This window comes from Sciurus vulgaris (assembly GCF_902686455.1).
Source record: "Sciurus vulgaris genome assembly, chromosome: 4".
Lineage (NCBI taxonomy): Eukaryota > Metazoa > Chordata > Mammalia > Rodentia > Sciuridae > Sciurus > Sciurus vulgaris.
Genome location: NC_136464.1, coordinates 137,693,909 through 137,714,408, shown reverse-complemented (window position 1 = coordinate 137,714,408; position 20,500 = coordinate 137,693,909). Strand labels below are relative to the sequence as shown.

At 38.1% G+C, this 20,500-nt stretch overlaps 1 long non-coding RNA gene across 1 annotated transcript in view; it reads left to right on the top strand.

Moving 5' to 3' along the window:
* LOC306659140 overlaps positions 1 to 20,500 on the top strand; it is a 56,347-nt gene that overhangs the window by 8,318 nt on the left and 27,529 nt on the right. The window contains exon 2 of the long non-coding RNA XR_013763226.1: positions 19,036 to 19,082. This is a non-coding gene — a long non-coding RNA (uncharacterized lncRNA). The remainder of the gene's footprint in view (positions 1 to 19,035; positions 19,083 to 20,500) is intronic.

Genomic DNA, 20,500 nt, shown 5'->3' with positions numbered 1-20,500 from the left:
GGGGAAGCAAGTCTTTGACCCTGAGAGTCTTGAGAATTTCCTTGAAGAATCCTCCACCCCCAGAATTCTAGATTGGTCAGCATATTTTAATATTTAAGTGGTTGAGAGACCTGGCTACAAAAAAGCCCCATGTAATCATTGCAGATGTTATTATGTATTTGACGTGTGTGTGCGTGTGTGTGCACCTGCGTGTGTGGGGTTGACGGCAGGTAAGCCCAGCTCATTTCAGTAAGGGTCAGCCCTGCCACTCTGACTCGATCAACTTTTTACCATCTTCTCACCTAAGAGTGCTCCACTTCACCAGTGTTGTTCAGACATGCTGTGATCATCTCATAGAATTTATGTCATTTGGGGCAGCAGGAAAAGACGGGTAATCCAAACTCTCCATGTTAAAAATTATATAACAGTAAAGAGCTAAACTACTAGCAGATTTCAAAAGGAATCTGGGAGGATCATAAGTCTTCCTCAAGGGATTTTTTGTTGTTAGTTTTGATGACTTAAAATCTCTCTCCATTACGTCAACTCGCAACTCGCTTTCCAGAACCCTGAGGGATGGGCTTCCTGTTCTCCTAAAGAAAACCGAACGTGCCTCGGGCATGAAGACTTATTCTCAACCGGGCTTTTATCTTGTTGGAACAGTCTGCTGACAGTATCACCCTTTGTCTAACTGGGCTTCGTGCTGCTGTGGTCGGCACTAAAACCAGAAAAAGAGAGAGAGCACTGGAGATCCTTTTGCTGCCACAGGCATAAGCCATTATCTTCATCCTGCGAAAAATTGCCTGATTCCTTTTCTTGATAAAGCTAGACATGGGTTTAAAAACATGACTTAAAAACATAAACCTCAAATACCTGAGTCCTTACTTCTCTTCCTTTATCATTCTCCAGAGCCTTTGAGAATTGAAAGGGGGTGGGTAACTGCTTGTAATGAAATGCACTTAAAGAGAGGGAGAGATGTTAGATCTCATTTTTGAGGCATGGTTGATAGACGCGTTATCTCTGGAGGGCTTATTCAATCAAGAGCCCGAGCTGCTGAAGCAAGCAGAGATTAAGAGATGAGGAAAGGGTTTCATCAAGGTACCAAAGCACACTCTGCCAGTGAGGTGAAGCCTTCTGTTGACTTCCCTGTGCTCTGGCTCACCTAGAGCACACACTTCCAGATGGATGACTTCGGGTGATGGTTTCCTGAGTGACCTCAAAGCTTGGTCTCATGCAAAGCCCTCATGGTCTCTGCCCTGCACACCCTACCTATTCTCCACACATGCCCAGTCTGTATCCGTCCCCAGTGTTCCATCAGCTGCAGACTCTCTTCCATTTACCTCTTTTTGCCTCTGTTCCTGATACTCTTATCACACTTAATGACCCAAGTCAAATGCCATCTTTTTCATAGCCTGATTCAGATCATTGCCATTTATTTTCTCTTCCCAGAGATTTTTGCTTCTATTTTCTGGTTTTAACATTTTCTCATTCCTTTCTGCATTCTGGTTGTGTTTCTCTATACCTGCTCCTCTTCAGACTCAATGCACCATCTTCATTTACTATGCATTTTTCAGAAACTAGAACACCCAAAGAACTTTTATTGAATCATCCTAATAGGTACAAGGGCAATAGAGAGAAGAAATTCATAATCTCTGTTCTCATGGAGTTTATATTCTGGTAGGAGATAAAAATAAATAGGAAGCATAGACAGACAAAATAATAACAAATAGATACACATGGTAAGTCAAACAAAAGGTTCTGAGATAACAGAGTCCCTAGGAGAGAGGTCATTTCAGTAAATAAGGTTTAGGAGCAGGTGTCTTTGTAGAGTTGACTAGGGGAATAAGAAGTGGCCAGTGGGGCAGACCCAATGGAGCATTCTAGAAAGTAAGATTAACAATATCTTGAGGAAGGATAAAGCTTGGTGTTTGCAAGGTCAAAGTCATTTTGTGGGAAGGAGAGGAAAGGCAGGAGTTGGAGTTGGACAGATAGGCAGGAGTCAGATGATCAGGACAAGGAGCTGGAACTCTATTTTAACTGTAGTGGGAAGCTGTTGGAGAAGCTATTGTGTGATTTAGGTTTTTCAAAGGTAATCTAGGTATTTGTTGAATTAAACTCTGTCTTCAAAAGACTAAGGCTTATTTACTGTAGTTGATTCTTTATGCTCTTTCTTCATGTGAAATATTTGCAGAGTTCGAGGACTCATTGAATAAAACTAGAAAACCATTAACAACCAGAAGAATACTTTCATGTTGGTTATCTTGTCCACTTAGTTTTAATTGTCTCAATTCTACTAATTTATGAAACAGGTTTTTCCAAGCCATCTTCATGTGTAAATGAACAATGGAGAATGGGGCCAAATGAGTTTAGGTGAGTGAATTTTTTACTGAATTCATAGAACATAGTTTTTTTTTTTTTTTAACACAATAGAACAATAACTTGTCCTTGTAATTAAAATCTCCTCCCTTTTGTTTCTTGCTTCATCCAGCGTTACCCCTCATAAGTGCAAAAGATTCTTTTATTGTCCTAAGCAGGAGTCTGCTCATACCTGGAAGTAATTTAACATTTTCAGATTTCTTTGTAGGCTGAGAGAACTTTGCTGGTCTTTCTTCCACTAATAATAAATAAGTGGAGTGGCACTGGATTTCCATAAAGTAGTTAAAAGGAGTGGACAGAAATGTGATAGGAAAAACAACTTTTGGACCTAAATGAAGGAGAGTCAAAAGAACAGACTTTATGCTTAAAGAGATTCAATTCTATTACTTTTAGTAATAATGCAGCAAGCTTATATTGGTAGCCACCTATTTGTAGCTAAGAATACTGAAAATAGTTCACACAATGAAACCTAACTATAAGGCAAACTGACATAAACCAAATGTTCATGATAGATCCACCTACTCATCACAAATAGAACAGGATCTGCAACAGTGGGAGTCTAGTCCGTCTCTAATTTTATTCTATCTTATTGGTACACATCCTGATTAGATTGGAGATGGAGTAAATGTTTCAATTAACTTAAACAGATAACAACTCCAGGATGAGTTTCTAGGTTCAAGGTCCTCTGGGAGAAAATGCACCGTTTAATTTAACAAGTATGATTGGTGGTGAAATTTATCATGAAATCGGTTTGCTGAACCTTCTAAAACTTTTGAAAATAAATTTTGTGGTGATGATCACTGAAAGAGGTGAAATTATTAGATGCATATTAGTAGCCTTTAAGCATTTTATGTAGTAATTCAGTAAAATTGATTTTTACCCAAGCCCACTATATCCACTTTATTGGCAACATTTCATCTGTGGGTTGTTGTTGAGACATTTTTACTGTTTACCAGATGGGGTAAGATTTTTACAAAACTTAAAACATCTGCTCTCATTGCAGTCCAGTATGATCATCTATTTATATTTTTTGAATTATATTATTCATTTTCTTGAAAATGCTTTCAGAAGGACACGTTTATATGATATTTGCCAAAGACATTTAACTTTTCCCTACTTTTTCCTTATTTATCTGCTATTGGCATCAGCCATATTGTGAGTCATGAATGTAGTGAAATATTTAGATATATCTCCTATTTATGAAATATTTGATTTCACAAATTAACTGTTGTTAATATCACCTCTACTGTCCTATATACACCTGCATGTAATCATTTCAGCATAAATACACAATACAGAAAACAATTTTAGATTGTGCCAAGGGTCTGATCGACACCAACGACTTCATAAAATATTCTGGGAATAATGCTGATCCTTAAAGAACAGAAGGAAAAAATAAGTCAAATAGAAAAAGAAAGAGAATTATTTACTGGGATTGAATGAGTTAATAATAAAAAATACTTTTGTATAATTTACAAAGCACTTTTTCAAGTGATCATCACAATCAAATGTGGATGTTACTAGTGTCTCATTGCATAAATGAGAAAACAAATGCATAAGGACAATGTACCCAAGGTCAGTAGTAAAGCCACTGGGACTCAGACCACAGTCTTTGCCTCTTCCCATTCCACCATGGTCAAGTTTGAAATCATGAATTCTTGAAAGCCTAAATGGAGGCACATAGGTTCGTGACCCTGAGAGGTGAGGATGAGGACTCTCCTTATGTTTAAGAGTGGTTCAGAGTGTTCAGGGTTGAAGCTCCTCATGAGTCATGATGTCTTTCTAGGAGTACTGTGTGAGCTGGGTTCCCCTAAATGCATGCCTAATCCTAACCTGGTATCTTTGAATGTAACTTTATTTGGAAATAATCTTGGCAAATGTAATCAAGTAAAAGACCTTGAGGTGAGATCCTCCTGAATTTAGGTTGAGCTCTGAAGTCAAGGTCAAGTTTCCTTACACAAATAAAATAGAAGAAGACAAACAAACAGAGGTCACCCATAAAGATGTAGCTTTGGGCCAAGGAACACCAAGAACTAGTCAGAGACACCAGAAAACAAGAGAAAAACATAGAATAGATTCTCCCTCAGAACATCTATAGGGAATCAACCAAAACAACTTAACACCTTGATTTCAGTTTTGTACTTCTAGTCTCTAGAACTGTGAGAAAAAGTTTATCTTTTTTTTTTAAGTCACCAAATTTGTGGTGTTTCTTATAACAGCTTAGGAAACTAATACAGCTAGATTCTCTTTAGAAACCATTAAAAGAATAATGTACCAAAACTAGAATTTGGAGTATATTTGTTTGATACTGAAAATGGGGGAAAATGGCAAGATAACCAAAAGATACTGATAGAAACAGAGTAAGAAGTAAAACTATTAGTGGAAGCCAACAAGCCTTTTCTGATACTCCTATTGGCCTATTTTTCCCCCCTGCAATATGAGAAAGAAGTGTGAATGTGATTCAGGAGATGAGCAACCTAGGATATCTGCTAATTAATTATGTGACCCTGGGGAAGTCACTAAGCTCCTCAGAATCTCCTCGATGAAGCTGGTGCACTTCCAGTTTGACAGTGCACTTCCTCACCTGCAGACCAGTTGGCTTAGCACTGTCATTCACCCTGGAGTGGAAGACAGCTTGATAGAATGAAGGTTTTGGAACTAAAGCTTGTGGGGGCAAATCTTTCCTCTTCCCCTTACTAGATGAGAAATCAAAAGCAGGCTGCCAAATCTCAGCCTTGTTTCCATTCTGTTAAGATCATTATACCTTCTCTAGAGGACATTGAATGGGTTAAGTGGAATAATGTATGTAAAATAAATGTTTTGCACATAGGCGGTTCTCATACTCTTTTTTCCTCCATTAAATTTTAACTTTTGTCTCAATTCCTTCCATTGTTGTTGTTGTTTTATGTTATCTCAATGCTAGAGTCTTTCCTAATTACTGACAAGCAGCATTTTTAATCTTTTTTTAAAAATTTGTGTCCTTGAAAATTTTCATCCTCTGTGAGCTTTCTGGCTCTGTCATTTTCGTATCACCAAAGGACAAGAGGATATGTATTATATTTCCTTTCATTTTTTTTTTAAAGAAAACAATACATTGACTAAGCTATACACTCAGCACATCCCAATTTGAAAATTGCTGAACTAATATTCTAACATTGACTCACTCACTAGAAACCGTGTGCTGACATTGCCTGACAAATAGAAATTTTGACAAATCGTCTCTGATTTCGAGGAGGAGCTTTTTAAAGGAGAAAACATTTTCTGTATATCTATAAAGCACCTAAAAAATCATACATTTGCATAAAATTAGGCCTAAGAGTAATACTATAAGAAAAAACAGGGACCCATAAATAATGATAATGCATAGGACGCTCTTAAAAGCTGGATGAACTATACTATTCAGTATCATTGGTATTTTCCAGTTAAAAGGAACAAATTCCAGCAGCCAATGAATTTTGAAATATATCTTTAATTCATTGCTCATCTTCCGAAGGATAGTCAGATATATCACTGAGCAGCACTTATGAAAACCCTCACTTTTCCGTTTCCACCACACACTTGAAGTTGCTCTGGAGAATTCTCTGCAGCTCCCAGATTTCAATTTCTGAACCCAGAGTCCTTTCTCCTGTCCAGATCTACTGTGTTCCTTCAAATTCACATTGACCTGTCCTATCTAGCTGCATAAACTTCCTTCTGTTCAAAAGCTAGTGGGAGGTGGGTCATGGTGGCACATACTATAATCCCTGAAGTTCTGTAGCCCAAGGCAGGAGGATCACAAGTTCAAAGCCAGACTCAGTAACTTAGCGAGGCCCTAAGCAACTTAGTGAGACCCTGTCTCAAAATAAAAGATCAAAAAGACTGAGGATGTGACTCAGTGGTGAACCACCTCTGTGTTCAATCCTTGGTACCAAAACAACAGCAACAACAACAACAACAACAAAAAAACAAAAAAATCCCAGCTGTAAGGTGGAGGGGATTAGCCTAGGCAAAGTCAGAATTCCTTTTCTTGGGCTATGGGAGAGGTCATGAATGTTCATATAAAGATTAATTTTTAGTTCCGTCACAATATTAATAACTTTATGATTATACATTTATAACTTAAAAGTACTTCAGGTGTAGTAGTACAAATCACATTTTCTCTTTAAAACACCCTGTAAGATTCTTACACTACATCATTATATTTAGGAGACTGAGTCTCCAAAGAGGTTTCTGACTGAGAGAAGTGTAGAGGGAGAACTTGAACCCAGAGGCAAATAATCACTGAGTCATATTTGTAATCCTTTTCATTTTTTTAATTTTAAGACAGGGTCTTGCTAAGTTGCTTAAGGCCTCTATAACTTGCTTAATCTGACTTTGAACCTGTGATACTCCTGCCTCAGCCTCACGAGCCCCTGGGATTACAGGTGTGCACCACTGTGCCCAGTTTTGGCTCATAGTCTTAAAGGTTCCAGTCTACAACCAATAGACCCCATTGCTTCTGGGCTGTGGCAGTTAGCACATGGTAAAGCATAAGTGCTCATCTCATGGTCAGCAAGCAGACAGAGAAAATAGGGCTGGAGTCTCACTGCCACTTCAAAGACTCATCCCCAGTGATCTAAAGATCTCCTAATAGGCCCCCCAATTCTTAAATGTTCCACCACTTCCCAAGGGACCAAGTCTTTAACACATGGGTCTTTGGAGGAAATTCAAGATCCAAACTATGACGCCCAGTTTTTTCATTTCTAACCCTGATCTTTTCCCTGTCACTCTGCATTATCTATCTATCTATCTATCTATCTATCTATCTATCTATCTATCTATCTATCTATCCATCCATCCTCGCTCTCTCTCTCTCTCTTACCCAGTGGTCCTCCATATCCTCACTGTACCTTTTGGAATGACAATGTAACTCTTGGTCTGAGAATAGACATCAGGAGGCAATAGTCATGGATGGTTGGCATCTCTTCAACCACATAGTGGTGTGTGATGTGAGCCATTCCTTACGGTCTACCAGCACTGAAGCTGTCAGTAATTTCTAAAAGGTCACAATAACCAAAGGGAAACTGTCAGATGGGAGGGCCTAAAGGGGAGAAATATGGCAACGAGACAATTTTATGGGATGGAAATGCTATAAAACTTTACTATCATTTATTCCTAATTCCACCTTACCTGAGTAAAGCATTTGACCCAAATATAATGCAATAAAATAAAATGAAATAATTAATTCCCCAGTCCATAAGTGGAAATCAAAAGCCAGTGAAGAGGGAGCTTTCCAAGTACAAAAAGAATCATTGAAAATATGAATAAATTATAACAGATTTTGCTATTAATTAACCATTCCATTCAAAGACCTCTCTTGGGTAGAAACAGAAGAGGTTTAAGAAACTTCTTAAAACCTTCTTGAAAGTTCAGCAGGGTCAGATTCTTATTCTGTGCTCATTATAATCCTCATCTCAGTTATCCTGCTGAAAATTATTTTCAAAACACAAGCTTTGTTAAAAATGAATTAAGTAGAAACATAAGATATCTCTTCCTAGATCAACGTCACTAAACTTTTCCTGAGCAGAGTCAGATAATAAATGTTTTAGGTTTGAGAGCCATATGGTGTCTTTCACAACTATTTAACTCTACATTGGCAATTCTAAAGCAGCAATGGACATAAATGAATGATGTGACTCTGCTCTAAACGTCATTTACAAAAATGGGCAGTGGGATGAATTTGGTTCACTGACTGTGGTTTGTGGATCCCTTTTCTAAATCAAACCCCAGACGTGTGATTTACTGAATTTAAAAACAAGATAAAAATCTGTGTGTGCAGCTGGACATAGCTACATTAATCTATCCCTATTTCATTAGTCTATATAATACTATCAGTTCATTTTTCTTTCCATGTGATTTCAGAAAATTTATTTATCCTTCTATAGCAAAGAAACAGAGTTTCAGTTCTCTTTAAGGGTCAGTTTGCTTTGCAGGGGAATGGAAGCAATTGCAATTGGAAAAGCAAATATTCTCCCTTACCAAAGTTTTAAAATAGAAAGTGGAGAAATAAAAACTTCATTAGCAGCCAGAACTGAGCCTGAGATGCTCATTGATTTTGAAAGCACCAAATAGGTGGAAAAAAAATGAATGCATCAATCTTTCAGAATCAATGCATCTCTCTGCAAATAAAGCTAACTTTCAATTTCAACTCCATTCTCTCCTCATCCACCAAAGAGACACCAGAAACCAGCCCTCCCTGAGTTAAACTGCAGTATGGTGCCTAGCAAAGATTCTTGGTATAGAAATTCCCAATAAATGGCAACCACACCGAAAACTGTAGAAAATGTAACACAAGATCCATAGAGAAGCCCAGTAAATGGACAGGAGGTGAACATCTGCGAGCTGTCTCTTTCAGCACCTGACCTTAACAAAATAGCCTATAAAGTATCACTCTCTCATCAGTGCCAACAGGCATTTGTGGAGAGATAGATAAAGCTATTTTCCAAAACGGGGAATATTGTGGTGTGCTCGTATTGAAATGACAGTTTCTTTATGGGATAGAAGATGGGCAGGAACACGCCAGCCAGGTAGTTGCCCCTGTGCCTACCACAAGTAGAAGGTCTATAATGAGATTCCAAATTAGATTGCTGAACCTCAAAGACAAGGTGCTTCACATCTGTGAGATGTTCAGCTTGACTTTATAATGAGTTCACCGAGCAGAATGAACCACACTTGAAATCAAATACTTTGCATGCAGGATGAAATAAGTGGGGATCAATCATAGTCAGGGAAGTAGCAATTGCTCTGAATGTAATGATATACTGAGCTAGAGGGAAAAAAAAGTGTAAGTGTAAAACAGAGTGCATGAAAGAACCAGTTTGTGGATAACACAGATGGTAACTTCTGTGCTGGGACAGAGCTGCATGTGTTAGTTTGTAGAGATGATACCTTTTGTAGGATGGAGAGAAAGATGAAAGGTCCATGCTGTCTACCCACACACATCAACCTGCCCAGTAGGCAGCCATGAACATTGCCATCTTAGGAAGCATTTTTCTGAGTACATTCTTCTCGCAGACTTTTAGCTGGTGACAGCCATAGGAAACCAAACAAATAAGTCTTGGTAACAAGGTTGTTTTGTTTTGCACACAGCTTAGATTCTAGATGAAGCCAGGGTAGCCCACCTGTGGCATGACTGAGTGTCAACAAATGCGTGAGACAAACCTCCGGGTTACTTTCTTCCCTGCAAGTGGCCAAAATGCTGCAGAAACTGGAAAGGTTCCCAGAAGTCAGCTCTTCTCACTTCTCAGGCAGCTTACTGGAAGAATCCCTGAGGTGAGCATCGACGCAAAGCTCTGCAGGCCACCACTCCAATAACCTAGGGCCTTTTATCCCAGCCATACTGCCATGATTAGTGTACCTGCCAGGGCCAAGGTCCTCCCAAGGCAGGGGTCGGCCACTGGAAATAATCAGGGATGCCCCAGGTGTGACCCGTTCTCAGAACCAATATCGTTACCTGTTTCGATATCTTGTGGGGAAATGTCACTGGAGGCCTCATTAACAGCAGACAGTACAGAGAGTCATAGTATAACTTCTGGCCTTTCTGCAGGATTTGAAGCTTATATTACAGAAGGAAGAAAAAGAACAGATGTCATGACTTGTCTTTTTCTTTTTTCATCCTTGCAACTGTCACTCATGGGTCCCAAACAGAATAAAAAAAGCCAAAAGGAAGCCTGGTGAGTGGCCTGGTCTGGTAGGTCATGCTAGTTTGTTGCAGTCATTGCTTTTACTGGAAAAGACAGTGACCCAGGGTTCTTCTCCCTGCTTTTCCTTTTAAGATGCTCTTTTGACTGACACAGCCATTTGGCTGTCAAGTCCCATCCAGATCCCAGTAGACATCTGCCTGGGTCAGCACTGGACATGGCCCTGCTGCTGGCCTCGGGCTGCCTTCTGGAGTCTTCTGGAATGCTTTCTGGAAAGTCACAGGGAAGCAAGCAAGTGTGTTTCATCCTCTCTGTCCCTAACTGTATCCACTAATGAAAGTTTTCTGCTTTGAGGGGAAAAAGAGGATGTCCTGGCTGGTGCTGTCTTGCTTCCTGGTAAGATTACAGGACTGGAAGGGAGGCACATTTTGGACAGCAGTCTGGCTGCTGCTATAGTTCCTTCTCTACCTCACCCTGCAATTTAAGCAGTGTTCCCAGTTCGTCAAGGGACTAGAAACAAGAGGGATAAGATGAAAAGGGTTTGGGGTGGAGCAAAGTGGGGCACATGCTGTGTGAACACAGCTAAACAATGCTATTGGGTGGGAGGAAAAGGTACCTTCAAAATTACCTCATCGAATAAACTTGCTATGCAAAATCTCCCAACACTGTTATTCTAGGGAAACATTAAGGAAATAGAATGGTCGTTGCTGTTTACTAAATGTGTATACAGAGGTGGTGTATATTATATGTACATGCAGAGGTACCACAGTTATGATACATGGAACACAACAACAGCCATTGCTCTTGAGGAGACAAGGAGACTATGGTCTGTCATTAAGATGAGTACCAATCAATCCATCCAGAACGTTCAAGGGCATACCATTATAAGAGGTGCTATTGTTCTGCTATTTGTCTCCTGCTCTCTTTCTTTTAAATTTATTCCTCTCCAATTCATTGAATTTTTTCCCCTTATTCTTGGACTCTCTTAGGAAAAGTTCTATGCACTTTTCTAAGTTGACTCTCAGTTTGCTATTCTGGTCCATGTCCTCATTCCTAGGGGAAAGACATGGATAGAATTCTTGTGTGTATGACTGATAAAGCCTTTAGAAAAAGAGATAATGAGGCAGAGACCAACAGAGACTCAAAAAATCTCCAGCATAGATATAACACAACAACTATGTCATCTCAGAAGAAGTCTTGCCATTAATATGCCGGAGATGGGAGTCCTTGTCTGAGTGATCAGGCAGGTGGTCAGCGTTTATCGAGGGCCTGCAGTGTTGCAGACAACTGTCCCAGTCACAGTAGGGAATTATATGAGAACAAGGCATTCTAATAAAAATAAGAGGGACTGAACAGAAAGTACTGAAAATACACAGAAAAACTTAGAGACACATGTGTAATCTGGTACATTGCTAGCTGAGAGCTGAGGATGTTGCTACAGTGACTGAAAAAGCCAGAGCCTGCAGAGGATAGTCTGCTGCTTGGGGAAGCAGCTTTGGAATTTCTGGACAAATTTACATCTAGTAGAAAAGAGACTACTAGATGTTGAGTGTGCTGGAGTAGTGAAGGAGAAAGCTACAGGAAGAACCTCATTGCTTGTGGATTTTCTTGCCCCGTCTACTCTGGGACCCTTTCCAATACATGTTCCATCTTAGCTTGGTGTGGACATTTTGGCATAGTAAGCCCTGTTTCTGTGAGTGCCAGAAAACCTGAAGCTTTAGGAAACAAATGTTGCCTTCATCTAAGCACAAGTGCATCACTGTGTCTTCTGTCTTATGAAGTGACATCTAAATGAAGAATTTGATTTCCTTTATCTTGTGTGCCAGTAAGATCATAGCAGCATGTTAGCACTCTCTGGCCCTTCCAACTTTGCTAGGCAGTTCAAATGTCATTGACAACTGATAAATAAATAGGCAATAAGTTCTTTCAAAGCTACTATCTTGAATGTTTTCTTATTTATGATTATTGTCCCAAGCTCACTGTCAACTTCTTGGCTCTGTGGTCCTGCTTCAATGTGTGTTTATGTCCTTTGTGTCTGGCAAACTTTTGAACTCCTTTGGAGTTTTTGACAATAGCTCCTCAGCAGCTAGCTCTGCTTCCTTGCTTGGTTTCCATGTTTCCAGCATAGCAGGGAGGGGTGAACATCATTATTGGCTGGGTTCTTTTCCTTCTCTCTGCCTTCAGCCTCTAACCTTCTTGACCTCCTTCCCTATACCCCTGCCCTATTGCCCCCACCCCTTACACCTCATCAGAGGAGGTCTGTTGACTTTCTGTTAATGTGACAAAATCCTTGGGGAAAATCAACCTAATGGGAGGAAAGTTTCTTTTTGGCTCATGTGTTCAGAGATTTCAGTCCTTGATTGATTGACTGCATGGCTTTGGAGCCTATGGCAAAGCAGAACATCATGGCAGGGAGCATGTGGCGTCTGGGCAGGGGGTGGGGAAGAGAGTGAGAGAAAGAGAGAGAGAGAAAGGGAGGTTTGGGTTTCAATATCCCCTTCAAGGGCACTTCTCCAAAGACTTAACCTGCTCTCACTATGTCCCACCTCCTACAGGTTTTATCACTTCCCAATAGCACCACAGACTGGCCACCAAGCCTTTAGCACTTGAGCCTCTTGGGAACATTTAAGAAGCAAACCATAATATGAGTATTCAGTTACAGATGTTCCAGTTATTAAAGTTCTTGTACTGATTAAGGAAAGAATACTGCTAAAAAAATTTCCCAGAGTGAGGAAATAATTTTTACGAAGCTAAAATACTGATCAGATAGGAGGGGTCAAATCTAGGGAAGTTCATTACCCTTATTATTCCACTAGTCTTCTGCTAGGAGTGATTTTGCCCCTTTTCATAAGGGAGAGTTGGTAATATCTGGGGAAATTTTTGGTCACCATAACTGTATTGGGGAAAAGCAGAAGGTTTGCTACCTGTATTTGTCAATAGAGGTCAGGAAAGTCCCCAAATGTTGTTCAATGCATTTGTCAGAATTTATCAAATGTAAAATATCTATCATGCCTTACATGAGAAACTCTAATCTACCTTAACCAGGACAAAGTTCAGTTGGTTACATTTAGTAATTCAATTCACCTGGGAAGAAAAGGACATGTTTTCCATAGCCAGAAAGATGGATGTAATTTTCTTTAGAAGACATTTTTTTTCTTGGCTCCTCCCCTTACTCAACTTCCAAGAAATGATCTATACCAAAGATCAGCAAATTTTTCTGTGCCAGATAGTAAGTGTAGTAGATTTTTTTGGGCTAAAAAGTGAAATTGAGGATGCTTATATAACAAGAGAGAAAACTTCTGTCATTTCCCCTAAGTTTGCCTGAGATGCACAGTTCCTTGAAGGAGCTGTGGTCCTAAGAAGCATTCTCTGGAGAAAGTACATCTGGCTTAAAAAGGTGGGACTTTCAAAATTGACTCCTGGACTGATTCCAACACTTCATGTTAACAGCAAAGCCCTCAATATTCAGGTGGCAAGGAGACCTATACAAAGGCTCAACAGCCTGCTGGAGGGGCAGATGCTAAGTGTGGAGTGTGGGGCACAGGGTGGACACCTCACTTGGTCTTCATATGCCTCAGTGGCCAGCCTGCTCAAGTGTGCCCACAGGATCTAGAAAAACAGGAGAATATGGCTTGTGGGCTATGGTTTGTCAACCTCTGATCTTTCACATTCCAGATTGCATATCTTCCCATCTTCCATTTTCTCTGAGAGGATATTTGATTCAAATATGAGGAGAATTTCCAAATATTTTTGTAGTTTTTAGAAACAGCAGAACTTGACATAAAAATGGGGGAAAATCACATTTAGGGGTTATTTTCTCTAAATGGAATCAGCCCCATTCAGCTGCACCATATGAACTTTGAAACTGAACCATAGAAACTTTGAGTTTCTAGCCCTTGAGGGGCACTCTAATCATTAAAAGGGTCTGCATCCAATAACCTACTACTTTACAAAATACCCGGAGACTATTAGGCAGAAACTGTTCTCCATTCCCTGAACCTGGAAGTTAATAGGGGAATATATGGGTCTAATTTTATTGGTAGAATAGGAAAGAAAGTTAGACTAAATAAGCTAAAGATTTTAATATATTTTTAAACAAAAAGACAAATAATTATTAGAAAAATGCCAAGACCCATTCTCAGTTCCTTTTCTTCATTCTTGTTGGAAGAGCTACACCCTCTTTTCTATGCTCCTTCCACCTATGTCCTTGGTACCCATCTATTTTTCATCTCCATGGAAATAAGCTCTTCAACAGTCTCTTCTTGGCATCCATCAAAATTCTCCAGAAGCACCATTGTACCTGGTGAAAATTTTAGAAGCATTCTCATTGTACATATTTGGAAATAACAGATAGTGCTTGTTACCACAAGTACAATGTAACACTCTAGTGGAGATCTTAGAGAATGCAGGAGAAGATCTATTTACTTGTTTATTTTCTGCTCCTCCTCAAATTGATGTGTTCTCCAGGTTTATGTCCTCCACACTTTTACCTTCTTATTCCATGTGATTTACCTAGAAGGAGCATGTTTACTGGGAAATCTGGTGGTTACAGTGTTGGATACGTTGGCGAGTGCTGTTGCATGGATTGTATAGAGGGAAAAAGAGGGGTGGGAATAGGGTGGGGGAAGGGAAAAAAAATCGAATGAGACAAACATTATTGCCCTACATACATGTATGATTACGCAAATGGTGTGACTCTACTTTGTGTACATCCAGAGAAACAACAGTTGTACCCCATTTGTGTACAATAAATCAAAATTACAAAAAAAAAAGGATGATAAAAGTTCATGTAGGTGAATTCATTGCCTCCTACAGCTTAGAGTGTATGAAGAGTGTAAGAGTCCAAATCTATTCTGGAAATTCTGACTTTTCTTCAGAATTGTACTCTTAACATCCAGTTCTTTATTGGAACGCTCTTTCTGTATGCCCCTTAGGTATCTCAAGGCCAACATATCCAACACATCCAACACTGCACTATCTTTCCAGTAAATACTTTCTTTCTGTACTTATAGAGTTTATTTTGGCCAAGATGTCAATTGTGCTGGGACTGAGAAATCTCTACTATTTCTGTGCCAACATTCACTCACTCCATGATCCTAACTCCTGGGACCATTCCACCCTCCTCATTTGATATACAACTGTGCACCAAGATTCTGTTTTCTTACTATTCTATTATTTCTGTCCCATTGTTCCTTCTCCACTGTCAACACCTTATATAGATTTTCATCATCTTTTATCACGATTATTGTAATAATATTCCAGTTGGCTTCCCTGCTGAAAGTATTAACCCTCTTCTCAATATTGTAGTTGGAGGTGCCTGTCAAAAATGAAAACCTGATCATGTTATTTCCCCATGTAAACCATGTAAACTTTTTTCTGAGATTCTTATACCCCTTGAAGATAAAGTAGAAACTATTTATATAGGGTCTCCCATTTTCTGCTTCTATATTACTGGCAGGCTTTATTTGTTTCCTAGACTTACTAGCACATTTCTTTAGTGCTCTTTTCCAGGGACATGCACTCACAAATATTTAATGTCATACCAAAACTTCCCTTAATTTTTGATACTATTTTATAGTTTAGGAAACTCAGGCAATAAGCCTTTAGAAAACAGTCCAAGATCAAACAGCTGGGAAACTACATGTTTGGAACTGGAACCCAGATAGTTTGATTTCAGAACACAAATATTCTTTGTCTCTGTCCCCACTACCAGAAGAGGGAAAGTGTTCAGGAGCACACTTTTCCCCCTCCTGTTCTTCTTTGGGCTATAGTTGAACAAAATTGGTTTAGTGTTTGTTTTATGACACACATGTGATATTATCAAGCATGTATAATTTGTTATTTTTAATAATATAATAAATACTCTAAAATGCTACCTAATGCACAATTTAAGACCTTGATAATATTCTGAATCTAAAACTATGATCCATTCACTTTGTTTTCTTTCTGCTAGTTCCCTGAAGTAACCATCATTTTGAATTTACTTTTAAAAACAGTCTTACTGCTATCATATGTCTCCTTAAAACATATATATTCCCATTTTAGATATATTTTATTTCAAAAAAGCTATCATGATTTATGTAATGTTTTGGGACATATTGCGGAGATTGATTTTTGTTACCATAGTTTGATCATTACAAAGCAAACAATCGTGCAAATATATGTTTTATTGATCTATTCTTCCACGGATTGGCTTTGGATTTTAGCCATGACTTTGTCACTTGTGAACAATGCTACGGTATACATGTTTCTTCATCCATATGCTGTATCGCTTTCCCTTCTGGTGACATTTAAGGTCATTTGGTCATTCAACAAGTATTTATTAAGTACCTACTATGTGACCAAAATTGTTATAGGTACAAAAACAAAAAACAAAAAAAAAACAAAACTCAGAAAAAAAATTCACTCTCATAAAGTTACTGGATAAGATGGATAAAACACAAGTAAAAAATATATATATATAAAAGTGGAGAGCAGTTTATTCTCTCATCTGTCACTTAGCAGTTACTACTACAGCAGCTTGAAAGTACTTGCACATGAGATTTGATTTCTCCATATCTTTGCTCATTTAGTTCATTGTACACAAAATTTCTTTTGATCCCTCATTTTTCTAGCTAACTTTTGTTAGCTTCCTTTTGTCTTTGGAGATTCAGCTCAGCTATGACCTGCCTTGTGAAGCTTTATGTGATAACTCTGACCAGGGTGAAGACCCCTTCTTTGTACTTACATAGCTCCGTATCATACCCTTATATTATTTCTTCCACTATACTCCTCCTCTACAGTATGAAATCAGATCTTAATTATCTTTTACTAGCTCTATAAAAGGTTTCCAATAGATGATTATTTAAAAAACAAAAACCCTAAAATGACTCCTAAAATTCTGGGAGTGTATCTTCTGTAGAAATCTGATCTTGGGATTTGGGGGTAAGAAAGAGTTTCAGCTCTGTGTAGGAGAATTATGAGGTACAAATTATGATGAGACAGTCTCTTTACTCATGAAAAGCAGATGCAGTCTGGCCATGCTCTTACTCAGAGGAATGAGACAGGCTTCTCATTAATCTACACAAGATACATATTGTTTAAAGATGGTCGTAATACCTATTCCTTTTATATAAGAGATCAAAATGGATTCAGAAAAAGAAACTTCAGTCAAGGGGTTTGAAAACAACATGATTTGCTGGAAAGAACAGTGCCCTAGAAATCACCTAGAAGTCCTAGGTGGTGTTTGTAGAGGACAATGGGCACAGTGTGGGTTGTGACTGAAGGACAGGAGGACAGAACTCTTACAGTCACCCCTTTCATTCACAAGAGAGTTTTCTCATTAAGGGAAAAACACTCCCCAATTTAAACTCTCACTTGGCCCAAAGTTAAGAAAACCTGATATTGCTTATCTTTTGATCCCTGATCATAACTGAAGATATTGGCTGTATTTCTTATGCCTGCATTTGTTTGCCTTTATTTTAATGATACTTTAATATGAAAAAAAGAGCTCCCCACTTCCTACTCTGCAGTACATCAAAGAAGACCACACTAATTTTCACCCCAAACTAAGTAATAGGAATTGGAGAGTCTTTTGAGAGCTGGAGAAAGAGTTGGTTTCCTAGGGACAGGAAGATGAGGAAAGGAGGAGAAAGGTAAGGAAGAATTTGCAGAGAAGGGAAGTCAGAATACAAAAGATGGACTGGGCAGCGAAAGATTTCTAGGTGGTATGAGACCAGAAGTTTGAAACTCAAGGCTTGTGTGTGATGTTCTTAAGATAAAGAATAGTTTTTTGGTACCCAGTGTAGAGTAAAGTAAGGAAGAAAGAGAAGCCAGTGGGCTGGCAAGATGCTCAGAAAGCAAGATGAGGGAGAGTCCGGAGTCCATGGAAACAAGAAACTAGAGAGTGTTAGATCAAGAGGAATCTAAGGACTCTTCACTTCTCAGACTTCCTGCTGCTTCTGGGTTGGATAGGACTGTGGCTATTTTATTTGCACATTCAAGGAAAAGGTGACTCAGGATGGCAAGAGTTCTTGAAGAAGTGTCCTAAGAATTGCTTAGAATTGTAATAGGTATTTGTAACTGAATACCCTTAATGAATTGCATGTTGCAAAGGATGCTGAATAAAACCAGGACATTTCAATGTGGTCCTAAAACACATAAGTATATAGGTTTAGCATCACAAGATTTCTTTCTTCTTAAAAAAAAAAGCATATATATATATATATATATTTTGCTTTTGATTATTTTAGACACATATTTTAAAATATTAGAATTCAGAAGAGGTGACCAGGAAGAATCCATTTAATCAGATAACAAGTGCAATGGGATTTGCATTCTTTTCTTAGATCACCCATTATTCAGGTGTGGAGATATAAAATCCAAACAAAAGAAAAAATATCCACTGTACTTTTACATTTCCATGTTTGGATAAATTTGGGTTCAACTCCCAAATAACAATGGTTTAATTAATGTAGTGGTTGATTTTTCTTTCACAGAAATGAAGGCAGGGATAAGCAGCCAGAAACTTGGCTAGTGCTCCTATTGTCACTGGAGAGGTGATTTCTTTGTGTCTTCTTGCCTCATCAGCAATGCATGTCTTTTCCTTTGTGATCCAAGATGGCTGCTTCTGAGCCAGCTGCCATATTACCATTTGAGAGAGTGTGAAGAAGAATTGATTTGAAAAAGGAAAGCGTGTCCACTTAAAAAACATCCTGGAGTTGGAGTTGTTTTCTTTTCTTTTTTTTTTTTACTTTTGACTTATGCTTACATTCCATTTGACAAAATGTAGGCTGGGAAATATTGCTTTATTCTGGGCAGACTTGTGCCCAGTTTAAAATCAGGGGTTGCAGGGAAACCTGTAATTTCTGTCACCAATTTCCACATAGCCTTAACTCTGGAGCTATATTACCATGTAGAGATGGCATTGAAAAGCAACAATCAAATGGCAGGTATAATTGACAGATCTTTAGGAACTGGATAACATTCAGTGAGTGATTTTTAAATAGTCCTCAACAGATGTTAATTATCATTTTGTTTTGGACAGGACAGGAGAGAGAATGGGAGTGAGGGAGAAAGAGAAGCAGAAAGAAGGTAAGAGTTCTTGGTGTCTTGTCTATTAAGGAACATTTAAAGAGCAAGGCATACTTTCTCTAAAATATTGATTTTTCATTTTAAGTTAGAGCCAAATATCAATATAGGTAAAATTGGTAGTTCCCAGAACTGATGAGAATTCACAGAGCTTAACAAAATGAATGCATGGCTTGATCTTACTCCAACATATTTACAGAGAAAAGAGTATTGATTAACTCGCTTTAGGACACCATCTGTAAATTGCTATTGTTTGAAATAGCCTTATTGCCAACAAGTTAGCATGTGTTGTATTTTGTTCATTAAATGGGAAATCAGACTTTGTATTATTTTGTTTATTATAAGGGAATTCTCAAAACTTTGCTGGTTTTGAGAAATAGCCTAATATTAGGGGTGTCAAGAGGATATGTTTTAATATGTAACATGTTATGAATTCTTGCCATAGTGGTGAAATCATAGTTCAATCTATAAAATAGTGCAATTTCTCTGCCTTAGTTATACACTTAGGAATATTAAAAGTATTGTGTATTGCTTGTTTTTAATGACAAAGAAGAGAATGTCATGATAAAATGATATCTCATAGTTTTATATTGATTACTGAAAGATAAAAACCCAACTTCTGTGAAAACAGGATGATTCCTGGGGTATCTTCACTTTGTTCTTCCTCTGAATCACTTTAAATCCAGCTTTTATTATTTGGAATCACAATTTATTAAAAAAAAAAAAAAACAAACCCTGTAGATACAACAGTGTCTAAAAGCGTTTATGCTTTAAGTGTTTTATATGTAACACTTAGTAATTACTAAGTTGACATACTTCATTTATCTAAATTTATCCAGCTCTAATGAAAGCTGCCCACATAATTTTCTATTGTGGATGACAACCGTGCAGTTATATCATGACTCCACTTATTTTGGAATAGCCCCAGAAAAACCTAGCAAGGCTCTATGTATTTTAAAACTGCAGACCATAGAGAGGCTTTGTATCTATTTCAAGGTATTAAAAATTAGGAAAAAAAATAGTTTACCTTAAGTTAAATTCTGGAGGAAAGAATTAGCAGAAAATCTATAATAATGGTTATAAGTGGGTTGTATCTAAGAAAATTTTGCTCTTTATTTTGTTGGTTTTACAGAATGGTAAAAAGTAAGATTCAAATAGTAAATTCTGGATATCTCAGGGATTAAAAGAAGATTTCAGGAAAATGCAGAATAAGAGTTAATATCCCATAGCTCTTTCCCAGACATGTAGATTTAAAGGAATCAGTTAACATTGGACTCAAGTTCAAAAGATATTAGTAATAATCTTTTATAGTTCATTCATGAAATTTATATAATTAGTAGCACAAGTGCCAAATGAATGCTAAAGATATGAATATATAGGAATTGAGAGTTTTCATGGTTAGAAAGATTGAGGAAGCCATG